General features: G+C 41.3%; 1 long non-coding RNA gene across 1 annotated transcript in view; it reads left to right on the top strand.

Annotated features, from left to right (window-relative positions):
- The window catches only part of LOC147001772 (uncharacterized), a 109,035-nt gene continuing 81,165 nt past the window's right edge, over window positions 1-27,870 (top strand). Inside the window, exons 1-3 of the long non-coding RNA XR_015044628.1 lie at window positions 1-304; window positions 23,528-23,659; window positions 24,713-24,895. This is a non-coding gene — a long non-coding RNA (uncharacterized LOC147001772). The remainder of the gene's footprint in view (window positions 305-23,527; window positions 23,660-24,712; window positions 24,896-27,870) is intronic.

Genomic DNA, 27,870 nt, shown 5'->3' with positions numbered 1-27,870 from the left:
TCCAGGAACTCCTCTGCCTAGAAAGGAAAGCTAGCAGTGACCAACTGGGAGGGGGACAAGAGCGTGTGTCTGGATTGGAAGTGGCCACGAAGGTCACATCTGGCCTGGTCTCCTGACCTCCTGACCCCAGGGTCTGAGTATCTCCTGTGATTCTTGCCAGCATCCACGAGGCAGGCAAGAGAAAGAGTGCTTTGTGAAGGCCCTGCAGCAGAAGACAGACACAGAAGTGGAGCTTCACGAAGAAGCTTGATCCCAGGGCCACTGGAGTCTGAGGTCCAGTGGATGGAGAGCCATGATAATCCAGGTAAGTTGGCTTCTGTGGTCCCTCAACCAACACCAATGCTTTTGCCCAATGTCAGGGAACCATCTTTGTGACTCGGGGGTGCCTGGACTCCTGCCCCTTGACCTCCAAGAGCCCCACACTCCCATCTTAGAATGATAGGCTGTTGTTTTAGGTTCCTAAGTGTTCTTTCAATCGGAACATCGAGATTCTTGGAGCCCCGTTTTGTTCATGTCTTCAGCTAGCTGTTTTTGAGCACCCCTTTTGTGCCCCATATCATACTCATATTCCAAGGGTACCATGCCGGCTTTGCGGTTTTTTCTCACATGGGTGGGCATCCAAACTCAGGATCTGGAAGTTGTAATGAATGAGGGAAGGACTGGGAAGGGGAATCTGAGGTCACATGGTAAGATTCGGAAAAGGTGGGCTGGACTATCTATGTTTTCATTCACTTTTAAGTGTTGGCAACATGGCTTCTCTTGGATTATTAAGACATTAATTGTTGAAAACTTCAACTGTGGGTAACATGTAGCCCAGATTTCTTGGGTAAGACCACCACTAGTCTACCCCCTCCCAACTACTTCTTTCTGAAGTTTCCTTCATGATGAGATAAAACTCATGAGAAGGCACAGTGAGACAAGTTGTGTGTCTGACACCTGAAGCAGACGGCATTGTCTTCCTCTTTGTTAATGAATTGGCACTTACAAAAACAAACAAATAAAAAACCCCAAAACACTAAAATGTTTGTATAAAATTATAGAAAATAGCACCATGATCTTCCTAGCTATGAGCAATTGAACCTCATAACAATTAATTGAGACCAAACCATACAAAGATTTCTGCCTGGGAGGTGACAGAAAATTCAAAGATGCTGGTCAGACAGCTTAAACAAAACAGGAAGTCTCAGGTTCAGTGACAGACCTGGTTTCTAGGGAATATGTTACAGAAAGACTGAATAAAAAACAAACAACACGATGCTGTCCCAATCAATCAATCAATCAATCAATCAATAAATAAAACAAAAAAAGAAAAACTGAACAAAATCTTACATAAATAACTGGACTTTCAACACACCCACCAATATATGTATTGGTACAGACATGCTTATGCCACACACAAACACATACTCTCTCTCTATAGATAGATAGATAGATAGATAGATAGATAGATAGATAGATAGATAGATACCACACACAAACACATAGTCTCTCTCTCTAGATAGATAGATAGATAGATAGATAGATAGATAGATAGATAGATAGATATAGATATATGTCGCTTTCTCTGTCTAAAAATCATAAGTGAGTAGAAAACTATGAGGAGATAACAATGGATGGTAGAGAAACAGTTGATGAGGACTATGGAAGGCTTATGTTTAATGTGAGACACTGGTCTCTGCTATCCATCCCTTGGGCACTAACATTTCTTAGGGGGCACAATTTTTAGACTAGGTTGAGAGTGTTAGTGAAATTTCATTCTTGAAGCCTCACATCTCTCACACCAACACTCAGCCTGAGAGAAGCTTTTCTCACATCCTGGTTGATCCAGTGAGCTCCAGAATATAAGCTCTAGGAAAGAACTCTAGCAACACTGACAGAAAACAGTCCTGACAAGTACCTGCTCAGGCTCTTTCAGTGTGAGCCAAGATTTAGGTCTGCGATGACACATCTGTTTGTAGACAAGGAATTGTCAATCCTTGCTTCTGTTGCTACATAAATTCCAAAGGACATAATCAGTATCTACAGGAGACTACATTTCCAGTGTGCACCTAAAGTGATCACAGAGCTCATATGCTGTGCTGCTCAAAGTGAGGCTCCCTGTGTCTTCAGATCTTAAGTGGAACATACACACACACACACACACACACACACACACACACACACTCCCCCCCCATAATCAAACACAATCAGAATGCCAAATGAACACACATTATCTGAGAGTATAGTGAATAAAATTTGATAAAAGCAGTGATGAACTATGGCCAATCCAGTTCTACTGAGAGAAAGTATGTGGGACCAGGCCCTTCCAACTGTTGAAAGGACCAGTTTAACCCAAATTACTTCCAGCTTAACTGCAAACATGATTGGCCATGAACACAGTGTACTTTGCATCTCCCCAAAACGTATACCTGCATAGGATTCTTACAATGCATGATTAAGGCTCACACACTTCAACCCTTATGCCTAGACTGTAATTCATACCACAGGCTCTGATTTACCTTTGGAGAAATCAAACTGCCTGAGTCCCATTTCACTCCTATCTGAACTTGAAGTTCTGTGTCGAAAATCCATTCAGCAAAATGAATTTGGATGTGTGGACAGCCTGGTGTTTTAGCCTCCTGTGATATGAGGGAATCTGAGGTTAACAGAGAGGGCCCAAGACAGTCAGCAAAGAACTGGGCATAATGACTACCTGTTGTTCAAAGCCTTGTTAGTGTAATTGGCTAGGATTCCCTGGAGTTGGTCTCTCTCATTTTTGATCTTCTGGAGAAACCTTTTGTGATTCTCCATCCTCCTCATTCTATGCTCCTGCTTATTGGTGGTGGAGGGTTGGGGTGATGCTTTTCCAACAGACCATGTAAGTTGAGATAATATGGCAGGGAATGGAGACAACATGATTTTCCTTTTCTTTGGGGCTCTTGTGACATTATTCATTTGTTGTGTTTTCTTGGGTATAATCACACTCATTCTGTTGGAATTTTGCTTCTAGTATCCTCTGTAGTGTTGGATTAGTGGAAAGATACTGTTTGAATTTGTTTTTGTGGCAGAATATCTTAATTTCTCCAACTATGGTCATAAAGAGTTTTCTGGGTATAGTAGCCAGGGCTGGCTTTTGTGTTCTCTTAGAGTCTCTGCAAGACATTTTTCCAAGATCTTCTAGATATTTTCATTTCTGGTGACAAGTCTGATGTAATTCCCATCGGTCTTCCTTTGTATGTTACTTGAGTTTTTTCCCTTATAGCTTGTAATATTTTCTTTCTTTATACTGTACATTTATACTTTTGTCTAATATGTGACAGAATGATTTTCTGTATTGATCCAATCGATTTGGTGTGTTGTACGTTTCTTGTAAATTTAAGGCCATCTCAGCTTTAGGTTAAGGACTTTTAAAAATGATATTGTTGAAGATGTTTTCTGGGTCTTTGAACTGTTAACCCTCACCTACTTCTTTTTCTGTTATTCTTAGTTTTGTTCTTTTTATTGTGTACTGCATTTGCTAGATGTTTTGAGTTAGGAGTTTTTTACTCTTTGTATTTTCTTTGAGTGACTTTGTAATATCATCTATGGTATTTCCTTTGCCTGCAATTCTCTTTTCTATGTTCTGTTGGTGAGGCTTGCATCTGTAGATCCTGATCTCTTTTGTAGGTTGTCCTTTTCTAGGGTTGCCACATTTGTGATTTTTATAACTTTATTTTTACTTTTTCTTTATTGATTTTGTTATGTATTTCCAGTCCAAATTTTATCCTCCTTCTCAGTTCCCCCTCCAAAAACCCCATCCCCTCCACTTCTAGCATTGCCTCTATTTATGAGGGTGCTCCTATACCCCCTCCTCCCCACACTCCTGCCTCAGTGCCCTGGCATTGCCCAACCCTGGATCATCATGCCTGTACAGGACCAAGGGCATGCCCTCCCATTGATGCCAGATTAGGCATTTCTCTGTTACGTATCCAGCTGGAACTCTGGATATCCCCTCATGTACTATGTGCTTGGTGGTTTTGTGCATGTGAGTTTTGTGGGGCTCTGTTTCATTGATTTTGTTGTTCTGCTTATGGGGTTGCAAGCCCCTTCTCTTCCTTCAGTCCTTGTCCTAACTTTACAATCTGTGTTCCCTCGCTCGGTCTCATGTTTGGCTGCGTGCATAGCATTTCAAGAGACACAAACTACCAAAAGTTGCAGTTATGAAGTAGCATTGAATAATTTTATGGTATGGTGGAGGGAGTATCACCAAAACCTGAATAAGTACATAAAGGATTTGCAGCATTAGGAAGGTTGAGAACCATTGCTGTATACTGATATACTGAATCACCTTCTGATTACCCATAATCCTAACTTGATATGAATGTTATCTATCGTTGTTATACTGTGTTTAGGGAAAAGGAACAAAAATGTTCCTCCACCTGTGGGAAAAAAAGGAGAAAGAGAGAGAGAGAGAGAGAGAGAGAGAGAGAGAGAGAGAGAGAGAGAGAGAGAGAGAGAGAGAATGAGAATATACCAGGCTCCTGACAGCATCAGATTTCTTGACATCAACAATAGTGACTTGGTTTGGTGTCTCCAGATGGAATGGATCCCAAGATGGGGCAGTCTCTGGATGGCCTTTCCTTCAAGCTCTGCTCCTCTCTTTATCCCTGCATTTCCTTTTGAGAGAAGGATTTCTGGATTAATACTTTTGAGATGGTTGGGTGGCCCCACCCTTCAAAGATTGTCATGCTTATCCAATAAATATGGTCTGTACAGTTCCTACTTCTTCTTTGTTTGGTATTTAGGCTAATGTCCTTCATGTTGGGTTCTGGGAATCTCTTGGGTCCCTGGCATCTGAGACTTTATAGTCGCTACACACAGTTCCCCCTCCCCAATGGCTACAGACCTCATTTCAAATGACTTTCCCTCTGTACTTCTTCCCCATCTCCTCCCATGTCCGAACCAGAACCTCCTTTACCTCCTACTCTTCTCTCCCTCCCAGATCCTTCTCTCCTCCTACTTCCAAACATTCTTTTCTTCCCCCTTCTGAGTAGAACTGTAGCATTCACACTTTGGTGTGATCTTCCTTCTTCTTCAGTTTCCCATAGTCTGTTAGTTGTATCGTGGGCATTCCATGCATTTTTTGAACAATTTCCACTTATCAATAACTACATACCATGTGTGTCCTTTTGTGACTAGGATATCACACTGAGATTGATATTTCAACTTCCAAACATTGGCCTTTGAATTTCATGAAGTAATGTTTTTAAAGCTGAGTAGTACTTCTGTACAATGTACCATATTTTCTGTATCCATTCCTCTGTTGAGGGACATCTGGGTTGTTTTCAGTGTCTGGTCATTTTAAATATGGTTGCTATGAACATAGTGGTGCATGTGTTCTATTAATATATTGGAGAATCTTTTGGGTATATGCACCATGGTGGTATAACTGTATTTGAGGTAGAACTATTTCTAACTTTCTCAGGAATTGCCAGATTGATCTCCAAAGTCGTTTTTCCAACTTGCTGTCCCAGCATGAATGGAGGAATGTTCTTCTTTCTTCACATTTTTGCCAGAATCACCTGTCAGCTGAGTTTTGTTCTTGGCCCATCTGAGTGATGTGAAGTGGAATCTTAGGTTCATTTGGATTTGCATTTCCCTGATGACTAAAGATGTTGAACATTTCTTTAAGTACATCTCAGCCATTCAAGATTCCTCAGTTGAGAATTTTCTGTTTAGCTCTGTACCCCATTCTTTAATAGGGTTATTAGGATCTCTGGAGTGTAAGTTCTTGAGTTCTTTATATATTTTGGATATTGCCACGTACTTTGGTTGAGTCAGTTTGACATAGCGAAACCTGGGAAGCTGACCTATGAAGCAATGAGTTTCAAGGAAACTCTCTTCCTGGAGTCTGGCACTTTCTCCCCTAAATCTTTATAAACCATAAAATCAATCTTCCATCCCCGAATTAGCCTAGTGTATGGATTCACGTGTGCTCTATTTAGTATTACCTTAATGTAATGACTTTTAAGATTGAATTCTAACATAGCTAAAGCCTTTCCCAGTGTTCTAAGTTCCCAGATAGCAGCAAGGAGCTTAAACTATTCAGTAACTAATTAAGCACTGCAATAAAACAATAAAGCACTAGCCATTAGCTCAGTTATCTGCAGAAAGAGATTGGAATTCTCACTGAGATAGAAATTCTTTTTACAGACTACATTCCATGCCAACAGCAAGTTAATATACTATACTGATAAATGGGAATTCTCCAGACGTAGATAAGAATTAAAAAGACCTAAGAATTCCAAGGTCCTTGACACTACTTTATTCCTGAGGCCAGGCAAGAGTTAATACCCCCCCTAGCCCAATTAACAGTAAAGTGTGAAACTCTTGCCTGGCACAGGGCTGATCCAAAGCAGATGCTAATCTCTAATGTAAACATCATCCTTTTGAAGTCACTAGTCTTACATCTGGAGGGATGCTTATCTCTAATGTAAACATTTATCTGGTTCCTATAAATTCTTTTTATAGTCACTCCTCTTGCACCTGGAAAACTTCTATGTACCCTATCTGCTATGTTTTACAATTTATGATATTCGCTGTAATATAATTAGTCTAAGTTCGACCAGAAAATTACATTCAGATTCTGCACAACCTCTCCTGTGTATGACTGTTTGTCACTCCATCCTAAGCTTTGCCCACCTACTCTAGAGAACCATTTCACACAGGCACGGGACCCAGAGGGTCTGCAGCAGGATACTAGCCCTCTATCAGACATAGGGTTGGTGCAGATGTCTTCCCAATATGTGTGTGCAATTTTGTCCTTTTGACAGCATCCTTTGGCTTACAAAGCTTTTGAATTTTATGGGGTACCATTTGACAATGTTTTTTGTCTTACAGCAGGAGCCATTGGTGTCCTGTACAGGAACATTTCCCCTGTGCCAATGTGTTCGAAGTTCTTTACTGCTCTCTCTTGTATTAGATTCAGTGTATCTAGTTTTATGTGGAGGTCCTTGAGTGACTTGGAATTGAGCATTGTACAAGGAGATAAGAATAGATCAATTTGCATTCTTCTATATGAAGACTGCCAGTTGAACAAACACCAATTGTTGAAAATGCTGTCTTTTATCCACTGGATGGTGTTGGCTCCTTTGACAAAGATCAAGTATCATATGAGTGTAGGTCCATTTCTAGGTCTTCAATTCTATTCCATCGGTCTACTTGTCTCTCTATACCAGTACCATGCCATTTTCATCACTATTGCCCTGTGGTATATTTTGAGATCAGGGATGGTGATTTCCCCAGCCATTCTTTTATTGTTAAGAATAGTTTTTGCTATACTGTGTTTTCTGTTATTCCAGATAAATTTGAGAATTGCTTGTTCTATCTCTGTGAAGAAATCAGTTGGAATTGTGATGGGGATTGCATTGAATCCGTAGATTGTTTTGGCGAGATGGACATTTTTTACTATATTAATCCTGCTCATCAATGACCATGGGAGATCTTTCCATCTTCTACAGTCTTCTTTGATTTCTTTGTTCAGAGACTTAATGTTCTTGTCATTCAGATCTTTCCCTTGCTTTGTTAGAATGACACCAGGATATTGTTTGTGACTATTGTGAAGTATGTAGTTTTTAAAAATTTCTCCCTCAGCCTAATTATCCTTTGAGTAGTGGAAAGTTCCTGGATTGTTTGAGTTAATTTTATATCCATTGACATTGCTGAAGTTATTTATCAGCTGTAGGAGTTCTCTCCTGGATATTTTGGGGCTCATTTATGTGTAATATCCCATACTCCTCAAATTGTAGTGTCTTGAATTCTTCCCTTCCAATTTGCAACACTTTGATCTGCCTTTTTTGCCTGATTGCTATGGCTAAAATGTCAAGGACTATGTTGAATACATAGGGGAAGAGGGGGAAGTCTTTCCTTGTCTCTGATTTTAATGGGATTGCTTCAAAATTTTCTCCATATATTTTTATGTTGGCAACTGGATTGCTCTATGTTGCTCTTATTATATTCAGATATAGACCGTGACTTTCTGATTCTTCCAATGCATTTATCTTGAAGTTGTATTGTATATTGTCAAACAATTTTTCAGCATCTGATGAGATTATCCAATATATTTTAAGATATTTTATATAGTGGATTACATTGATGGATGTCCATAATGAGTCATTCCTGCATTCGTGGGATGATACAGCATCTAATGAGATGATCAAGTAAAAATTTCTTAAATTTATTACATAGTATATTACTTTGATGAATTCCAAAACATTGAATCATTCTTACATCCTATGCATGATGACTATTGGATCATGGTGAATGATCATTTGCATGTGCTATTAGATTCAGTTTCCAAGAAGCTATTGTGTATTTTTGCATCAATATTTTTTATGGTTTTTATATGCTCAGTCCACTGAGTGGCAATATAAGAAGGTGTGGCCATGTTAGAGTATAGTGTGTGGTCAAGACCCTCACCCTAGCTGCCTGGACATTACTGTTCTATTAGCAGCCTTCACATGAACATGTAGGACTTTCAGCTTCTCCTGAATCATGCCTTTCTGGATGCATCCATGTGGCTACCTTCTTGGTACTTGACTGATCCTCTTAACCTGTAAGACATCCACATTGAATTGTAAGGGAAGCTGCAGTGCAGCCAGATTTGGAGGAGTCCCAAAACCCTCCTGGGACAACTAGTCATGGAGTATGTTCAGCAGCCATCTGTCTGCAGGAGTCAGGGTGTTGTTCAGAGTCACACTTCTTATCTAAAGCTTTGAAGAACCACCTATCTGAGGGCCAGAAGCTCTTGTGGGTATCTGCTGATGCAGAGTTAGAAACAGCTCTACTAAGTACTCAGCCTGATACACAGAGTCCTAAGGGTAGACACAGCAAATACAGAGGTCTGAAGGAAAGGACAAAGTACCCAAAATCTGAGTATCCAAGGCTGTACCCTCAGATTAGAAAAGAGAACAGAAAAAATGGAGAGAGAACCCAGTAAGTGGCAATGGGGAGAAGGGAGGCCATGTGTTCCTGGTGGTCATGAACTCTGCACAGAGTTCACAGCAAATTACAATGTGAATTATGAAAGTAGAAAATGTTCCCTTTGTTTTAGTACATTCACCTTGTTTGGGCAGATAATCCATGCAGGAAGGCTGAGCAAGTGCTAAGAAAGAAAGTTGACCTCAGAGAAACAGGAGGACTGGGGTTCTCTAGTGTAGTATACTGTAGTGTGGTGAGGGATGGTGTGTTGTGGTGAAGTGTAGTGTACACTCGTGTAGTGTTTGCTGCTTGGTATACATGAGGCCCTGGGCTCCCTCTCCAGTTTAGCCCACTTAGAGAAGCTGAAGTTAGAACATCAGTTGCCAGATTTTATGAGGGTGATGGTGGACTGGGAGTTGCAATCTCAGCTACCAAGGGATTACCTCTTCTATAGAAATAGAGTAGATGAGATAGTTCTTGTAGAGACCTGAGTAGAAGGAAGGAGATGGGGATTGTTAGATAACAGATGTCAAATTACAATAAGAACAAAGAAATTAATTCTAGTACTTAACATTGTAGAAGGGAAAGTTCAGTTCCCAGAAACTTATTATATTTGATGGAGAATTAAAGTAAAAATAGTTTCAAGTCTCCAAATGAGAAGATCTGACAGGGTGGACCAATGAAGAGACACTTCAGAAAAAGCATCTTAGGAGAGAAACTGTTTAGCTTCCATTTTCATGTGACTGCCCAGCATTGCAGGAAGTCGTAACAGGTGGTGCTTGAGAGTACTGGTCACATCACACTGACATTCCAATGCAGAGACAAATGAACACAGATATGCTCACTAGCTCGCTTGAGTGCTTACTTGTGTTCAGTTCAATTCTCCACCTTTATGCATTTCAGGGCCTCCTCCCTGCCTAGGGAATATTGCCTCTGAGAGTGGGCTGTGGTTTTTGATATCATTTAATTTGACTAAGAGAACCAACCCTAAAGATATGACCACAGGCCACCCATGGAAAAATCCCTTGTTGAGATTCTGCTCCGAGATTGACTCCAGGTTGTTTCCAACTGACAATTAAAGCTAATCCTCACAGACTTGGTTACAGCAAGTCCTTGTTTAAGAAAATCATTTCTATATTACAGGTAAGCTGATCCTTTTAAATAAACCAGAAACTAGTTACGAGCTTTTATATTCTGTCTATTTTGTGAAAGTATTTTACAACCCAACCCCCAGATTCTCCATAATCCATAATTTCTTTGCAAAAGAGTATTTAGCCCCTTTAAAGGTATCTGATGAGATGAATATTTTCAGGGTCGTATGGTAATGGTCATTATACCTAGGAGAAGAAAATTAAAGAATGTGGAACAGCTTCTACCACAATACCAACCAACAAGAAAACATTAGGTCAAAATGAAAATGGGAGTTGAAAGCTCCCAATGAAAAGAAATGATAAATGATTTGATAGTTGTACATTGTGTTCTTATATTGAATCTTCCCAAAGGATAAAGTTGCATGCCAATTGAAAATCTTTAACATTGCCAACAAACGTGCTAGACAAACACCGAAGTGATCTTGGTTAAAACATATTTTCCTATATCCATTGCAGATATATAAAGTAGACATGTTCCCACAGTGGACAGCCAAAGTTGATCTCAGAGAAAAAGGAGGACTGGGGTTATCTAGTGTAGTATACTGTAGTGTGGTGTGGTGCGGTGTGCTGTGGTGAAGTGTAGTGTATTGTCCTGTAGTGTTTGCTGCATGGTGTGCCTGAGGCCCTGGGCTCCCTCTCCAGTTTAGCCCACTTAGAGAAGCTGAAATTAGAATATCAATTGCCAGATTTTAGGAGGGTGATGATGGACTGGGATTTGCAATCTCAGCTACCAAGGGATTATCTCTTCTATAGACATTTGGTGGGTTGCAATGGGCCAAATATCTCCAAGTAACTGCTAAAGAGTAATAGATATGTTCTCAACACACAGAAAATAATGAGATAGATGCCTGAATTGATGGCTGTGCCAGATACCATCTTCTTCAGCAATGTGGTCTGACCATTGACTTCCAGAAAGGAAGGAAGAGCAATGGACGCAGTCTTTAATGATTGGGTAGTGTTTATGAGACTCAGTGATGAGCAACTCCAAACAAGATAAGGCAAACCTGGCCCTGGGCTTTTCATTGGGTAGTATATTATGTTCAGGGGAGGAATTGTCAGAGCATAATAGGGTATTTTCATTTAAACCTCCTTTATATGGGTTTGTGTATTATAAAGCTTCTTAAATTGTAGGCTTACAGGTGGCCTTTCAAAAGTCTGCAGTCAGTTATCCCACCTCCATACTACTTCCTTGTCTTAGTGTTGTTTTGCTTTCTGATCTGCAGCACAGGTGTGGGAAACCCACTGGGCAGACCAAATGCAGACATGGTAGATTGTATGTATCCTAAGCCCACTGTCTGGTATTGACCTGGATTGAAATGCAATTACACTACTTAGGGGGTGGAAGAATGTAGCCTTGGGCATGGGAGGTGGAAGCTGGGGTTCCCTGACACCTTGGAGTCCATTTGACAATGAAAACCACAGGCAAGAGTAGAGAATGGAGGTTCTGAATTCCATGGGCCTATGTTAAGGAGTCTGGGGTCAGGGACCCAGGAAATCCTGGACATCCAGACAGTGCTGGGTTGCAGGGAGTTTATAGCAGGTTAGAGCCTGCTGGCCTGCAAGGAGACCAGGCCAAGGGCTTCTCAGAATCTTGGACATGCAGGTACTGCTAGAAGTCACAGAGGAGCTGAGCATGTAGGAGGCCAGCAGGCTGAGAACTAGCCCTGAAAACAGGGAATGGGGAATTCTGGGTTAGCTCAGAAGTGGCTAGTCCAGGAGTATTGAGGGTCCTTCTGTTGGAGACTTAGATGGCATGGCTCTGTAGGCAAAGGCTTTTTCTCCATATAACCCACAGTTGGTTTGATGAGAGAGACAGTCCTTGGTTCTAAACTGTTTATTGATTGTTTTTTATGGAAATGAAAGCATAACACGTCTTGAGGTTAGACTAGAAGGTAAGTACCTTCTGAGGAAGCAATGTCCAGGAAGGGAAGCTTATTGACTAAACCCTACCATCTTCTAGGTACCTCATTAGTATGGGGAACCTTATTCTGTTCTAAATGACCACAGGCCATGTACCTATGTAGAGATTTTGGTCCCATGAAAGAGGCCTGGTAGGAAGCAGGTGACACTTTTGCCATCTACTGTGGGTCTGGGACTTCCAACACACTCAACCTTACCAAATTCCTGACATGGTGGTCTACTGTCCCAGGTCTTTGAGTTTTATTGATGTGAGGAGACACCAGGACCAAGGCCACTTTTCATTGGGACTGGCTTATAGGTTCAGAGGCTCAGTCCATTGATTTCAAGGCAGGAAGCATGGCAGCATCTAGACAGACATTACTTTGGAGAAGAAGCTAAGAGCTCTATATCTTATTCCTAAGGCACCAAGAAGACTGTCTAACTGGTGTTTAGTAGGAGGGTCTCAAAGCCCACCCTCCACACTGACACACTGTTTCTAACAAGGCCACAACTCCTAAAGGTACCACTCCCATGATCAAGCATATTCAAGCCACCACACCCCTCTGCAATCTCCCAAGATACTTACCTCACTCTGTCCTACTGTTTTCCTTTTTTCTCCTTCACAAATTATGTGTTCTATTATTTTCTTTCAATATCCTCCTATAACCCAACACTAGTGCATTACCTTTTATGGATACTGCAGTTTAAATACACATCTCTATACATTCAAAGTTACCATCCACATAAGACACATCATGTGGTATTTGTCTTTTTGGGTCTGGGTTATATCACTCAGAAAGATTATTCATGTCTCCATCCATTAACCTGTAAATTTCATTTATATTGTCACAGTTCATTACCATTGTGTATATGAACCATATATTCATTATCCTTGCATCAGTTATATTTACGTCTGGGTTGTTTTGATGTCCTGCCTATTGTGAATAAAGCAGCAAGGAACATGAGCACCTCCGGGTGTCTGTCTTAGGATAATGCCTTTGGCTATATGCCCTGGAATAGTGTCTGAGTCTGTGTTCACTTGCTAGAAAGGGACAACAGGACCATGATAGGTCCTTTTAAGGAGAGCATGTAAATGGGGGTCTGCTTACCATTTCAGAATTTTAGTACATTTTTGTCTTGACAGAATCATGCACAGGCAGACATGGTGTTGGAGAAGTAGCTGAGAGTTCTGGATCTGGATCTGCAGGAAGCAGGGATACTGGCCCTGAGCTGGACTTTTGAAACTTTAAAGCCCACCCCCACAGAAGGCTACAGCTCCAAATTTGATCAAATAGTGCTATACCCTGTTAACCAAGTATTCAAATCTATGAGCCTATAAGGGTTCTTCTCATTCACACCACCACAAATAGTACAGCTGGTTCATATAGAAGATCTATCTCTAGTTATGTTTTCCAGAACATTTCTCCTGTTTTTCGTAATGACTGTACAGGTGAATATATGTTCTCTTACCCCACACTCATGCCAACAGTTGTGGTCCTTAGTCTATTGGTAATAGCCATTCTGACTGCAGTAAGATACAAGGTTAAAACTATTTTAATTTGCATTTTCCTATGAGGAAGGATATTAAATATGTAAATACATATCTATGATCCATTTCTTTCTCTTTCTTAAAGATTCTCTTCAGTTCGACAGAACATCAGAAGGGAGTATGTTTGAGACTGGGACTCTCTAGTTACCCCTGCTGTCCCAGAATCTAGTACATAGACTAGACTGTCCAGAGGCTCATGCAGTTCTTCTTGCCTCTGCCTTCTGACTGCTGGGATTACAGGTGTGCACTACCATGTACAGCCATAGAACATTTTGAAATGTTTAAATTTATAATGTTTTAATATTTAACAGGCAGGTTTCCTGTTGTTTGGTTTTAAACACCATCAGATTGTCTAGAAATGAACTCTCTGTCATATGTACACTTAGTAAAGATCCTCTCCCATCTTGTAGCTGATCTTTGCATTGATTAAGTTTTTCTTTTGCTTTCTTATTCACTGTTTTATTGCTAGGACACATCTTGACCAGGATAACGTATAAAGAAAATATTCAATTGGGGTTGACCTACAATATAAAAGTGTGATCCAGGATTGTCAAGTTGGGGAACGTGGCGGTAGGCAGGCAGGCATGCATACAGGCATCATAAAAATAGAGGAGTAGATGAACTTGCATCTGATACATATAGAGGAGGCAGAGGAAAGAGATAGATAGATACAGATTGACAGACAAACAGAAAGACTTAGGCAGAGACAGAGATATTATAGACTGAGATATAGAGAAAAAGAGAGAGAAACATAGTGAGATCAATAGAGATGGAGAGATAGTGACAAAGACAGGGACAAAGACAGAGGCAGGGATTGGCATGAGCTTTTGAAACCTCAATACCAACCTCCATTGTCACAACTCCTCCAGCAAGTCCATATCTACTAGTCCTTTGTAAAACAGTTCGATGAAGTAGGTATCAAACATTCAATTCTGAAATGAACTTTGAAGGTCATTTTAATCCCAATCACTTCATTTATAATTCAGAAGATTTTAATTACTCAATGTGAATATGTTTGTTTCCTGAGATGTATTAGAGAAATACTGTTGTGTTTCTAATTTGTTTGTCTGACGTGGTCATCCAAGAGAGTACATTATGACTGTAGCTAAATTTTTTACTATAGAGTTAGAGCAAGGATAGTTTTTCCATCCTGACCTCGGGATCCACATAGTTTGATACATTATCCACATCAAAAGCTCAATTTTATGTGGAGATCCGTCTGGCTGGGCACTACTTATGAAGCCTAAACAACATAATACTTGAAGAGTCCCATTCCTGCCTAAAACTTCTAGTGTTACAGGACTATGTATGAACCACACATAAATGCAGAATATCCTTATAATAGAAATAATTAGAGATGATGTTTTATCCATAACAATACACTAATTTTATTCAATAAATTCTTAACGTGGGGAGTCAGTTTATACAAGATATAGACTTAGCAAAATGCAAATTAATTACATTAACAAAAAGATAATGAATATATAATGAAACTTCAAATGAAAACACAGGAAAACCAAAGACCCAAAGAAATCAACACTCTAACCAAAAACCAAACAAAATAATTAAGCTAAACATCATTCTCTTGCTGCAGATGTTCAGCACAGACCCACAGCCTATTGCTGGCCTTGGTGAAATAGTGCAAAGGCAGTCACTGATGGTAATAATCTGTTGAAGATGAATATAGGCATGCCTCATTGGGGTGGGTGTTCTGCTCATGGACTAGTCCTTCAAGGCTAACATGAGAGATTTTACAGGTGATACCTTAAAGTTTTTCAAATTCACATGACTGACCACTATGAATTATATCTTGATGACCCAACAGGACCTGCCAAAATTGGCATTGTCAGAGTCCTGCTGGATGCCCAGCAGATCTTGATGTATCTCAGTACTTCTCTGAAGCCTTCCAAACAGGCAGTCTTGCTGGACCAGAGGCTAGACAAAATAAAGGCCTCATTACCCATAGCAAACTAAAAAAGAAGAAAATGCAGCCCAAGATTGCCATGATTACAAGGATTAGATGCAATGGTGGTTAATTTGCTTTGCACATCCAGTGCTCCTGGTGAACAGTTGTGTCGGAGCAAGATCTTGACCTGGTCTCTGATCTGTTTGAGCTTCTGCAGAATATTTCAGACCTATGGGAGGAAGAGAAAAAAGCCTGGTGAGATCTTGCCATGTCAGCGATCCAAGAAACACCAGCTTTACTCATCAGGATAATCTAGTATGACCTTTCATTTGAGATCTTTCCTGTATCCCCATAGGAGAAGGGGCAGAGAGAACCTGGGCCTGGATGTTTTTCTCAAATGTAAAAAATTGCTTGACACTGAATTGTGAACTACACACTGTGCTGGAGTTAAAGTAAAACACCACATTTCTCCAATAGTCTAAATGTTTATATTGAAAAATAAGTGTGTATCAGTGTCTGAATCTAACATTGAACAGAGGCCTTCTAAGGAGCCTAGCAAACTTTGAAGTGAAGGCTCTTATTATTTCTGGAGTGAAGATTCCTTCCTTGGCTCTCCTTGTGAACCCCTATATCTGGGAATCCCCAGAGAAACCATCTCACAGGAAATCCATGCACACTGAAAAGATACTGTAATCAGCAAGAGTGTGCTTCATGCAATTCTTCCCAAGGGTAAGCATTGAACTCTAAAGTGGATACTCATGAAGGAAAAAACAAAAGCAAAACCAAAAACCAATAGCCCTGCTATGTGTATGGCTCCTTAGATACTGCCATCCTGTACTAGTACTTCATCTTGGAGACATCGAAAGGACACTGCATCTTTTCAGCCAAGCCATGACATACAGGCACACCCATACACACGTACACATACACAATAAAATTGGAGCCTGCCCTTCTGTCCTAGGAGAGGACAGGCCCAGACCCCTCTGGATGAGTTGCCATAGAGCAAAACAGAGGGCCTGGTTCCTAGATAATTCAGGAAATGGCATCCTGAGTCACCTCTCCATACCATAGAGCCTCTAGGGGTTTCTGTCAGGGGTCCAGGATCTCCTCTGCCTAGAGTGGCAAGCTAGAGGTGGCCAACTGGGATGGGGAGGAGAGGGCATGGCAGAAATCCAATTTCTCCAAAAGAGGGTAACTCCACAGAAAGTCTTGGAAATGATCACAGAAGTGTAAAACTGGACGAGACATAGGAGAGAGCCTGGATAAGGTGCAGGATGGTTACATACCTACAGGTGGTTTTTTAATACCATAAATACCATCAGGCTTGACTGTCTTTATGATTACACATTAGGGCATTCTGCCCATGATGCTTCATTCATCCTACCTGCTGCTGCTTAGTATAGTGGTCTTTGATCTTCTGGCTGCCTTCTTTACATAGTATTTTTGTTGCTATGTTGCATTCTTCCAATGCAGTCTGATCCCATACCAGCTGTCTGTTCTCACTCCTCAACATCCTGACTTTGTGCTGGATGAGCTTAGATTCAATCAGGAGGTGGCAGTTCCTGAAGCTGAGACACAAACAAAACATGGTGATTACAGGCAGCATCCATCCATCTTCCTCCCATTCCTCCAAGCACCATTCCTTCTTCATGGGCCCTGATCCCCAGACAGCCCCAGACAAGTATCCAGATTGGCCATAAAGGGAGATCAAATCCAGAGGACTGCCACTTTCCAGAAGACCCAAGATACTTTTGAAAACCCTGACACCAACAGGGACTCATTTATCTCAGAAAAGAACATGGTGTCTATATGTGCTTATAAGTCTGTGGTATTAAAAAACCACCTGTAGGTATAGGGAAAAATTCTCTAGGAGTGAAGAGACCCAAGCATCACACTATCTTTCTATGTTTCTCCTGGAAACCCCATCTATGAATCTACTTTCAGAGCTCAAGAGGTCCAAGGTTGATTGATATCTCCATCATGGTAGAAACCTTTCAATCTTGAGGATACTGTGTTGGAAAGGACAGTGACTTGAGGGGCTCACAGACTCTTCACACTTGGTTAAAATGAGTCTAAGATGTTAAAATCTTAGTGCCTCATTTGAAGGAGGCAGGCTTCCTCTTTAGAGACTAAGAGTATAGAACCTGAGCCCCATGTTAGTTCAAAGACAAGGATTGTCAGACATATCCTGGGCCTATTTCTTGGGTCATGACCCTGTTAGTCACTCACCAGTAGAACTGATTTTCTTTAGTCAAGTGCTTGCACTTGGACAAGGCCTCACTGATGTCCTGGGGCATTCTCTTCAGGTCAGTCATCACCTGGTCATGTTGCATCTCAAGCATATATGTCTCAAAGTTGATCCTGTGGGAGGGCATGGCCCAAGCAACAAATTGTCCCATGAACTAAGGATACAAGGATCATTTCAATTCAAGCTGAATCATGCTCTACCCTACCCCATATATGCCACTGGACCTAGCTCCTTATTACCTTTTCCACTTGGTGCTTATTAAAATTATTGCTCTTCAGCTTGGGCCATTAATCCCAGGGAAGAAAAGGCAGGGTGCTGATCAGCTTCAGCTCCCTGAAGGGGTTTGAAAGAATAGACTAGCTCTCCCAGAACTTTCCAGGAATCTGTGTCACAGGCCTGGGTCCACGTTAAATCTGTATGATTCTCCTCCTGGTTTTAGACAAGGAATTCCCAATCCTTGGTTCTATTGCTACAAAAATTCCCAAAGGACATAATCATATCTACAGGGAAAAGCCTTTATAACAAACCAGGAGATTCCAATGTGCATTCACGGTGAGCACAGAGGTCAAGTCCTCTGCTACTCAGAATGAACCTCCCTGGCTTCCTCACTGTTATTGCCTGGAAATGGAGTCTTGCAAAACTCAATGATATATCACATGACACAGACTCTCTAGATCTTAAGCTGCACTCACAGGAACACACACACACAGGAACACATACACACAGGAACACACACATCCACAAAGGCACACACAAGCTCACATGCAAACAGTATCTCTCTCAGTCTCTGTCTCTCTGTCAGTATCTCTCTCTGTCTCTCTCTATCTCTTTTACACAAACACACACACACACACACACACTCACACACAGACAGACGCAAGACACAAGACACACACACACAAGACACACAACACAATCAGAATGCAAAATAATTAAAATGATGTGGCTTTATCTGAGAGTATAATGAACAAAATTTGAGAAAAGCAGTGATGAACTGCAGCCAATCCAGTCATACTGAGAGACAATATGTGGGACACCCCGCTCCAGCTGTTGACAGGACCAATGGGATCCAAATTATAGCCTGGTCAATTATGGAAAGGATTGGCTATAAACAAACTTTACCTAGCAACTCCCACAAACCAACACCTGTGTAAGCTTCTTAAATGGCAGGATGAGAGATCACACATTACTACCTTCATCCCCAGACTGTGATTCATGCCACAGCCTCTGAATTACTTTTGGAGGAATGAAAAGTGCCTGTAACCCCATCTCACTCCTATCTGAACTTGAAGTTCTGTGTCGACAGTCCAATCAGCAAAATTAATTGGATATGCAGACAGCCTGGAGTTGTAGCCTCCTGTGGTATGAGGGAATCTGGGCTTAACAGGGATGGCCCAAGATAGTCAGCAGAAAACTGGGCATAAAGACTACCTGTCATTTAAATCCTTGTTAGTGTAATTGGCCAAGATTCCCTGAAGTTCTTCTCTGGCATTTTTTATGTTCTGGAGCTCTCTTTTGAGCTTCTCCAACCTCTCACATCTCTTCTCCTGCTCATTGATGGTGGGGGTTTGTGGTGATGCCTCCCCAACAGACCCTGTAGGTAGAAAAAACACTAGTAACCTTGTAGAGATAATAGGGCAGGGAAAGGGAAACCATGCTTTGTCCTACACAGAAGCCCGAGGAAGAGGGAAATCTAGAGACACCTAGAATCCCTGATAGTGCATCATAGGTTTCTTCAAGCTGGGCTCCTCAGCTAGGTCCCTGTTCACAACCACCATCACTAAACATATGCCTGACTTCCTATTGTAATCGCCCTAGCCCTGAAATGCATAAGCTGCCCCAGGCAAGAATAAATGGATGGCATTGTCAGCTCATATCTGACAACAAATCTGTACCTCTTAGCATACTAGCCAACATTTTTCTAGTCTTCTTCAAATGCATGATGAGAGCTCATACACTACTACAGGAACCCCAGACTGTGAATCAGTCCACATCACGTGTGTTCCATACCAAAGTGTCTGAGACCTTGATTCATAGGCAGGGGAATAGCCCTCTCTGTTCTTGGCATCACAAGCTCATGTAACCTAGAGGAAACTATATTAAGATGAAGTGTATGAACACTCTATCCTGAGAACAACACTTTTCTATTCTCACAGAGCTTGCTCTGCATAATTTTCCATTCAGGAGGAAATTAAGATCTCTCAGCAAAGCAACTGCAGGCTTTTGAATACCAGGCTGTCTGTAAAACTAATCATCAGATATTCTTGACTCTGGTTCTACCATTGAAGAATCTGAAGTATCATAATCCCTATTCCTGGAAGGACCAGCTGAAGCCCACATACTCTAGGCAGCTCCCCGAACCTTGCCCAGGACTCACTGTGCCATCTCCATGACCAGTTGTTTCTTGCCCTTTCCCACACTGACGGGCGGCTGGACTCTTTCTGCTTTACTCTGGTGTCTGAGTGTATTCTATTCTCTCTCCGAAATACCCTGAGGAGCATGGACAACATGCCTCCTTGGGAACCCATGAGGATCTGAAGGAATACCCCACAAGCTGCTCTGGTTACCACAACAGTGGTGACATCACAGAAGATTCTAGGGTTCTCTTGGATACAAGAGATTGTCTGGGAAGTGACTACTGATGATGTCATCTGGAACTTCCATGGCCTACTGGCTTACCAGCTTGCCCCATCTTGACCAGTTTCTGAGGTGCCCTTTCCTGGAGTTTCTCTTTTGCCCCTTGGGATACCTCTTGGCAACTTCTCCTTCCAAAGCTAGAGATTTCTCTCTGCTTCACTACAAGTCCAGTGCATTGAATGGGGAGATTTTGTTAGTGCATTGGAATGGGTCGCTCATCTTTGTTTGGATCCTTTTATGAGGGAGATTCTTCTCCAATATAAATCTACTTCTGGGGTCCATTCATGTAACAAACAGTCGATTTATCCAGGTGTCTCTGTTTCCCAGAGGCCAAAAACCTACTCCTGCCCCTTTACTCTTACGCAAGTTGGATTATATGTTTTAGAGTGCAACTGCCTTGGGAGGAGACACTGTTTCAATATATTGATCCATGTGATTTCACACAATCTCTGATTTACAACCCCTTTTCTTTGCAATGAAAACTCCCATGTACTTGGCAATAGAAGAAGTCACTACAGGGGCAACATCAAATTGTAAATTTTATGTCCCTTCTTCCAGAGCTAAAATCTTACATTCTCTCTATCTCCAAAACAACCAGACAAAATAGGCATCTCTGAACAAAGGCCAAGAGGGACATTGAATGGCTGCTTCCTGGTCCCATTAGCTCTCACTTCTCCAGTATCTACCTTTGTAAGTTCCCAGTTCCAGGCCTGAGTCTGTTGGGGGTTGGAATATGATCCTGTATTCATGATATACCTAAGACTCAATTGGATGGATAGGGGATGAATGGCCTCGGGTCCAGTGAAACCTCCATTTTAATGGATTCATAATTTCAGAAGGGGCTCTCTTTGGCATTGACATCAGTGCCTTCTGCCTTCTTGACCTGGGTGTGCTGAGTGCATGGTAAAATGCCACCTAACCTCACAGGTGTAAGAGTGTAGATATCATGCAAAGCCTTTCCACATTGATTGTGTTGTCTTTGGCTACCACCTTCGGTTATGGAATATCACTACAACAAGGCCCAAAGGTGTCTGGGGAGATGGTGGGGTAGACAGAAGTATACTCTCTCTCTCTCTGGTAGTCAAATGAAGAGCCTTTATGGAGAACTGGAGAATATGGCTAATGAAAAAAAAATAGTTATATTTTGACTAGCTGATGATATCTGAGCCTACAAAGCTATGGGGCAGGCATTCCAATAGAATAGTATAGGGATGAGTTCCTCCCTGTATTGGGTACAATAGGCCCAAAGTAAGAAGGAGGCTCAGTCCCTGAACTCTTCTGAGAGATTTGTAGTGTTTCCGTTAAGGAACTCTTCTTTACTTTCATGAGACCAGAACTCTGAGGTCTGCATATACCATGAAGGTTCCCATCTATTCCTAAATCATTCACTGTTTATTGACAGCTTTTGGCTATGAATGCTCTGCTATAGTTTGACACAATTCAAAGGGTGTGGTAAAATTATTGGTCAAGTACCTTGAAGAGCTCCTCAGCTACTCTTTTAGAAGTTTCAGACTAGTGGATAAACGCATAGAAGGTTTCATTAAAAAAAAAAACAAAACAAAACAAAACAGCATGGACTCTTACTCTCCCCCACCAGGACACACATCAGTGCAGTCAGTTTCCCACATTTGACCATTGTTTGGCCCCTCATATGTTCTCACTTCTGGCCGAAGTATCTGTCTTTACATGTATTTTACTATTAAGATGACATATTGCTTGGAGGAATTGAGCCATGCTGTTAAGTCCAGTTATACATACCTTGTTATGAGCAACTTAGAAAGTAGTGTGTATGCCAGTCAGGTAGTCTGTTGAAGGTTTGTTTCCAGAAACTTACCAGTATTTCCTGGCAGAGTGATCATTCCCTCTGGTGTCCACCACCAAATTTTGGCTTCAGCTATCTTTTAGATATTTTTACATCCCTTATTTCCCCTTGTTTATACAATGGATTCTCAGGCTGCAGTGGGTCACAGTATGTCAACTGAATGTCAGTAGATTCCACTGTTTTTTGTTTGTTTGCTTTTTGATTGGTTTACTCGAGACAAGATTTCTCTGTATCGCCTGGCTGTCCTGGAACTCACTCTGTAGACCAGTCTGGCCTCGAACTTAGAAATCTGCCTGCGTATGCCTCTCAATTTCTGGGATTAAAGGCATGTGCCACCATGCACAGTTTACACTGATCTCAAACAATTTTTGGCATGCCAACTCAGTGACCTGATTACTTGTGACCACAAGGGGGTCATTAAGTTGATGTGCTTTGCCTTGAAACCAAGAGTATCATGGAGGAATTCAAAGAGTTTCCAGGAGAGCCAAGAATTCCTCTTTGTTTTTAATGTTCTTTCTGTGAGCAGTGATGAGCTCTCCTTCTCCATAGATCATAATATCCACATATTTATTAAGTAAAGCATATTGACATTCCTGGTAAGTGATGACAGGTCTTTTCTTTCACCATAGATTTGGTCTATATATTTTGGGGCCAAATATTTTCACCTGCAATATCTCCTGAAGTCCCTGTGTACCTGGTTCCATATTTAATTGAGTTGTTCCCATCCATGTAGAACATTCACTCAGAATCTTTCATGGGATGTGGGGGTGTCCAATATGTTGAGACCGATCTGTTTCTTCATGTTTGTTTCCTCATACAATTATTGATGAGCTTCTGTGGGTCTTCATCTGTCAAGATGTTAGCAGACGTGATGACAGGGGGTTTTTCAAACTAGACTCCAGGATAGTCAAAGAGTAGGACTTTGACCCTTGCTTTTAACAGCCAGAATTTTGGTGTTGCTTTGAGAAGAACCTCAACTGCATGGGGTGATGTAAATATAAGATGCTGACCCAGAGAGAACTTCTCTGTTTCTTTCACTAGATAGTGGGAACCACCACAGCTCTAAGACAAGAGGACCAGCCTGAGGATAAAGGATTCAATATCTTGACAGGTCTATTAGAAACTTCTCACAGACCTAGTATAGTACTTCAGTCTCACCCAAGGTGCTCTTGAGGGTCATTGCTCTTCATTTGGTTCCCAGGCTCTGCTGTTCTCTGGGCAAGATAATAAGTTTACTCAGTACTAATAGGACCTTCTTTGAAGGAACAAGGATGTGGCATACAATTGGCTTGGGTAGTCCAGATACAGCCTTTTTGCACATGATACTTGATTGCTTAGTTCAGAGGATATTTGCTCTTTGGGCCATGCTCTTCCACAGGATGAACATTGAATTCACCATCATTAAATCACAACATGAGAAGACAATGTTGGATATGGAAAAAATGACCCAGTCAATAAGTGATATCATAGAGAAGTACAAGGAACTCATAGAATATAACTATTCCTGCAGGTGAGTCCCTGACACAGGTAAGGAGAAACACTAGGCAGGGAATGCTGGTGGCCTTCTAGGACTTTGAACAAAAATAAGGGCTCTAGTTCTATACTACCTGTTTCTTTTTTTAAAAAAAATTATTTATTATATGTGTAAGTACACTGTAGCTGTCTTCAGACACCCCAGAAGAGGAGGTCAGATCACATTACTGATGGTTGTGAGCCACCATGTGGTTGCTGGGAATTGAACTCAGGACCTCCAGGAGAGCAGTCAGTGCTCTTGACCTCTGAGCCATCTCTCCAGCCCCACTATCTGTTCCTTAATAGGAGCCCTCCCTTGAGGCAAGGGTGTTGGATTTGTACCTCTTGGACTCAGTTTTCTTCAGTGTGACGAGTGTCCAAGACACTCCAAACTTTATTCTTCCAAATTCAGGATCCTCTGCATAGAAACCATTTCCACCATGCTGGGAATATCAAGCAACCCTGAAACTTTAGGATTCTGACAGCAGATTCAAAGTTCTGGGATCCATGACAAAAATGGAAAGAGTTTATACCTGTTGGGTCTTCTCTTCTCCCTCTGAGTGTTTTTGCCCTTTCCCTGCTGATTATTTTCTGGTACCCAGACATATAAGCAACCATGAGGAACATTTCCTCTTCTGTGATGTATATGGAAAACTGTTGGTGTTATGGTTTGCCGAAGTCCTTTGAGTCTTGTGGCATGTGGCTGATCTCTGCATTTGATCTACCTCGATTTGGTTTATACATGTTGGGTCTTCTCTTCTCCCTCAGAGTGTTTTTGCCCTTTCCCTGCTGATTGTTTTATGGTACACAGACATATAAACAACCACAATATTGGTGATACGGTTTTCTGAAGTCCTCTGAGTCTTGTGAAATGTGGCTGATCTCTGTATTTGACCTACCTCTATTTGGTACTGATGGGTATAGTGTGGACTCTAGTCTGAGGCTGTCCAGGGATCAGGACTCTTGTAGGGATCCTAGTTCTTAAAAGAGTGGCAGAGAAATGTAAGCTTGCTTGAAATGACTATTTTTTGTTTCTTTGTTTGTGGATCAGCTTCAGGCACTGTTACCTCCTGAATGACTGCAATTAATTGAAGGAAAGAGTAAGGATGTTGCTGAATGAGAACAGGAAGCTGCTGGAGGGGCAGGCTGAACAGGAAGCATCCTATGGTGAAGAAAAAGGTTCTGTGATGAGGCCAGCAAGAACATCTTTGTCACAAGTACCAAGCAGCAGCAGGTAGGGTGATGTGTATCAGAGGCAGATTGCCCTCATGGCTCACTATAAACAAAGACAGTCCAATGTAACAGTCCACCAACTTACCAGGCACTTGCCTATGTCTTCTCCAACTGTTTATTTATGGGATCATCTACAAGGCTTTTTGTGGAGGTAGCCTTTATCAAGAAACTGTTAGTTTGAGAAGTAAATTTTTCTGTTCTACTAGAATCTGCAGTTCACTGGGGGAGATAAGTTGATTACACATCACAACTCTATATGACATTGAGTTTGAAGGGTGCTGTGTTGGAGCCCTTCTTTAGAATAGTAGAGTGCTTTGCAGGAAGATGTAAAGTCCTTCAAAAGTTTTGTGGGGAGCATGTAGATTTCAGGTAGGAAGTAGTTTGGAAGGATGAGAGCTTAGTGGGATTGAGAAATAAGTGGATTTCATTGTTGCCTTTTGGAAGTTTTTGCCCCCCACCCCTACCCTTTCCCCTGTAGATCTTGATTCACACTGAGTGAGCCTGAGTAGCAGCTTGTCAGTCCTATTTTCTTTGAGTGCTGTTGGAGTTGGAGTTCCTGGGCCTTGTGGTCTGGAGCTGGCTTGATGAGCAGGGATGTAGGAAAGGCTTCTCACAATCTCACTTTGTGTGAGAGTTTTGAGACTTCATGAAAAAATTTCACTCTATATGCTCCTCATTCTGACCAAGAATAATGTTGTCTAGATCTTTCTATTTCCCCAGTAAGAATACCAGAGATGTGTTTCTCAGTTGAAACATCTGCTCTGCATTGTCTAAATTTTTGTTCCACTAGCATGACAGATTCTTCATTGTTTTTTGCTCCCTTATGATTTTATGTGTGTGTGTGTGTGTGTGTGTGTGTGTGTGTGTGTGTGATTATGGATGCTTATGCCAATCTGTACCTTTGTGGGTATTTTGTAAGGCCAGTTAAGGACATCTGATTTTGTGTAGTCATTCTCTAACTTGGTTCTTTGGGCCTACGTCTCTCAATAAACCTGATACTTCCTGTTGTTTGATGTCCAGTAGAGTTTTCATTTCCTGTCCACTACCAGGTGGAGATTGTCTCTTATTTATATCAACAATTCATTAAACAATAACACTATTTTTAAAATTAGTATAACATTTATAATTTTTCCTGCTTCGAGTTATTGCCTGGGCTATTCTGGCTTGTCTTATTGGCTTAACCATGGGCATACATAGAAGCCTACAGTGCTCACTCTGCTGACATTGTTTTGCTAACTATATTTTGGGCATGGCTTTGTTTCAGGATAGATTCTCAATCAGAGTTGTGCAGAGTGCTGCATTTCAGAAATGTCACAGCAGGTCATTTAACTAGAATTCTCCTGACTAATTTTGAGGATGATTTAATATCATATAATAAGTAATGTGTTGAAAAGATCCTGAGTAATGTCCAAAAGTCACAGTCTTCCTCAGATGCTAAAAAGGACTCAGTGTAGGTTTAGTGAGAGGGCCTTGATGTGTCAAAACGGGCTTAGTGGAGGCTATAGGTAGAAAGCTCTTTCTTGGCAATTTAGTGCTGTGTTGTCCAGGATATCTGTGTAGAGCTTATAATTTCCTGGTAGGACAGCAAGTATTTGCATATAAAATATTCCTGAGGAGGATATAAGTACAGGTCAGGGCTGCAAAGCCCCCTTAAGTCTAAGAGCCTTGTGCACATCATAGGTCCCACTACATGCTCATACAATAGAAAATATGCTAGATAAGAGCAAGAATTTCATTGTTGTATGTGTGTTTGTGTCAGTCTTTGTGTGGTATGTGGTGTGTGTGTTGGTGTGTCTGTGTGTGTGTATGTGTGTGTGTTTGTGTACCAGCTATGACTCAGAGTGTTTATTCTAAGTTGTGTGTTTGTGTAAGGCAAAATGCCTTTGCAAGTGTTTGTGGTATGGATGCTTGAATATACAGCTGTGTTTGTGTGTGTATATATGTTTGTGTAGACGTGTAACCATGTCTGTTCTAGAGGCCAAGCATGATGAAAAGCCCCTGAGATTACACTGCACGCATAAAAAATCAAATACGGCAGTCAAATTAGTGTGCAACTCTACCTAGCTTCCCAGAAAAAAAAAAAAAAGGACACAAAAACTCATGTAAAGTCAGACTCTCAACTGGCTAGGGGCAATACTACTGATCCTCATTGAAATCCTTTGGAAAAAATCATCAGAATATGGTACATAGTGTTGAGGAGGACGTTGGTGTATAACATCCATGTGTTATGTCCCTTTTCTGCTCTGGAAGAATCATGAAGGGCCACTGGAATTTCCGGTGTCTCACTGTGTATTCTCAGCATTCCAGATTCTTTTCGTCATTGCCTGATACCATTGCCTATCCAGCTACCTATACTCAGTAAAACGTTGCCGTATCATATGTCTTGGATTCTAATCATTGAGAGATTGAGTTGCATGTGGCTGAACATGCATCCAGCAGAATTCCCATAGCTGTGGTGCAAAACAGGGGTGTTTCAGGAGCCCCTTGAGGGTCATGATAATCTAAAGAACTCACACTATGTTATCTGTGTAGCATTCTGCAATTGCTGTTATTCAAACTCATTTTCTCAGTGTTAAAATCAGCCTCAATGGGGGTTGGGAGAAATGAGGACCTTCAGACAGGTCTGGTAGTATAAAATCAGGTAGGTGTTTGAGAAGTGAGGTTCAGAAAGTAGAAAAGAAGTCCCCTTTGACCCACTGATTGCAGAACAAGGAGTCGATATCCAGAGAGTCTCTAGGGCACATGAGGTCTGTACTGGTCCTCGAGTAGTCCAGAAGAAGATGATATCCTGATGTCCATCAGCTAAAGAGTGAAATTGTACTATGTGATGCAGCCCTTTCATGAACTATTACTCAGTGTTCGATAATCCATGCAAGTATTTGCCCTTCAACAAGTTAGCCGCATCTTACTCAAAATATCCCTGACACAGTCACATTATTGGGAGAAAATTGTTCCATTTGTTCCTATTTATAGTGA

This window comes from Mus caroli, unplaced genomic scaffold (assembly GCF_978045245.1).
Source record: "Mus caroli unplaced genomic scaffold, Mus_caroli_1 scaffold_12, whole genome shotgun sequence".
In the NCBI taxonomy this organism is placed as follows: domain Eukaryota; kingdom Metazoa; phylum Chordata; class Mammalia; order Rodentia; family Muridae; genus Mus; species Mus caroli.
Note: the sequence above shows the minus strand (reverse complement) of the source record. Positions and strands in the feature narration are given on the sequence as shown.